General features: G+C 40.8%; 1 non-coding gene across 1 annotated transcript; it reads right to left on the reverse strand.

Moving 5' to 3' along the window:
* Window positions 1–1,076: 1,076 nt before the first annotated feature.
* LOC116193385 lies at window positions 1,077–1,183 on the reverse strand. Its single transcript, XR_004154292.1, has one exon. It is a non-coding gene; the product is annotated as a small nucleolar RNA R71 (small nucleolar RNA).
* Window positions 1,184–2,218: the final 1,035 nt, after the last annotated feature.

Below are 2,218 nucleotides of genomic sequence, written 5' to 3' on the forward strand. Positions count from 1 at the left end.
ATTAGACAATCATAGCACTAGAAGGTGTATGATTATAATTTAGAGTCCACTATTAATTAGAGATGCGGGAGCTGAATGATTAATTAGGGGTTTAAGACTTTAATTTTAAAGGCTTGATAAACTCACTTGAATAACCACATAGCTATTAATTTATCTAACATGATGGCAATCTGATTAGTGAAACTAGGGTGGATTCTGTTTTTCCCACTTTCAATTGATATATTTTCATACAATTCTCTTTTTGCTCTTTGTGACGATTTAGGTTGATTAGTAGTTAATTAGTTAATTCTCTCAATTTGATTGCTTAGATAATAATAGAATCTATTATAGGTTTAGTACTTAATTAATCCTCGTTGGATCGACACTCTATTCATCACTATATTACTTGATCTGACCCAGTATACTTGCTGGTAGAATTCGTGCTTATTTTTATATATATTTGTAGTGGATCAAGTTTTTTGCGTCGTTGCCGGGGATTAACTTAATATTAGACCACTTTTAGTTCTATTGTTAATTTAGGCGCACTTTACTGTGTGTTTATTTCTTGTTCTCTTTGCAGGTATTCTATGCGCAGGAGTAGAAGTGCTGAACTTCTACCATTAGATCCTGAGATAGAGCGCACATTGCATCAGTTGAGAAGAGAGAACAGAAGAAGGGAAGAATTGCAGGCAGTTGAGATGGCAGACGATGACATCAACCGCCAAATACAGGATGCTGCCAGAGCACTTCGAGACTATGCAGTACCTACTATTATGGGTTCTGCGATCAGAAGGCCCACTATTCCAGCTAATAACTTTGAACTGAAGCCGGCACTCATTCAGATGGTTCAATCAAATCAGTTTGGAGGATATCCCAACGAGAGTCCTGATGAGCATATTGCAGGATTCCTCCAATACTGTAACACGGTAAAGATGAATAATGTCACTGATGATGTTATTAGATTACAACTTTTTCCTTTCTCACTTAGGGATAAAGCGAGAGCCTGGTTCAACTCACTGCCACAAGAGTCCATCACCACCTGGGCCGACCTTTCATCTAAGTTTCTTAGGAGATTTTTCCCACCAGCTAGGACTGCAAGATTGAGGAACGAAATCACTAACTTCACCAAGTTCAGTGGTGAATCACTTGATGAGGCATGGGAGAGATTTAAGGAGGCAATCAGAAAGTGCCCACATCACGGATTGCCAGATAATCTCCTAATTGAGGTCTTCTATCTTAGCCTGGATGATACATTGAGGTCTCTAGTAGATGCTGCAGCAGGAGGCGCACTGATGGGTAAGAATTATGATGAAGCAAGTGCTTTGATAGAAGAGATGGCCTCCAGTGCACATAATTAGCAGAATGAGAGAAGCAAATCAAGAGTGGCATCAGTCAATGACATGGGCACTATTGCTAATTTGACAACCCAGATTTCAGCTCTCACTACCCAGGTAAGTAAACACACCTCAGCACATTCTTTTAATACTAATCAAGTTGCTTTTTGTGAGTTGTGTTCAGGACCATATTTGACTCTTGAATGCATGTCTGGAAGTCTCTCAGCTTCACCCAATGGAGAGCAAGTGAACTTTGTCAACAACTTCCAACGGAGTAATCAAGGGCCTTATTCGAACACTTACAATCTAGGGTGGCGTAATCATCCTAATTTCTCATGGAGGAATGAGAATAATGCACTTAAACCGCCACCTGGATTCCAGAAGCAAGGCCCTGCTCAGAATGCTCCACCTCAGCAGAGTCAGTCGAGAATGGAAGAGCTCATGTTGAGCTATATGCAAAAGACTGACACCATGCTACATAATCAACAAGCCACTATTCGAAACCTAGAGGGTCAGATTAGTCAGATTTCTCAACAATTGAGTAATAGACCATCAGGGTCTTTACCCAGCAACACTGAAGAGAACCCCAAGGGTGTCAATGCTATAATGCTGAGGAGTGGCAAGGAATTGGACACAAACAATAGAAAAGCTCAAACTCAGGAGGAGAGTCCAGAGAAAGACAAAGGTAAGCAAAAGCTGGAGGAACCAAGGCAGAAGTCACTAGGGGTGAAACCGTATGTTCCTCCTGTCCCTTTTCCAGGAAGATTGAAGCAACAGCAGCTGGACGCCCAATTTGCTAAATTCCTAGATGTCTTTAAAAAGCTGCAAATCAACATTCCATTTGCAGAAGCACTCCAGCAGATGCCTTCATATGCTAGATTCATGAAGGATCTGCTCACTAAAAA

Source organism: Punica granatum, chromosome 1 (genome assembly GCF_007655135.1).
Source record: "Punica granatum isolate Tunisia-2019 chromosome 1, ASM765513v2, whole genome shotgun sequence".
NCBI lineage: Eukaryota > Viridiplantae > Streptophyta > Magnoliopsida > Myrtales > Lythraceae > Punica > Punica granatum.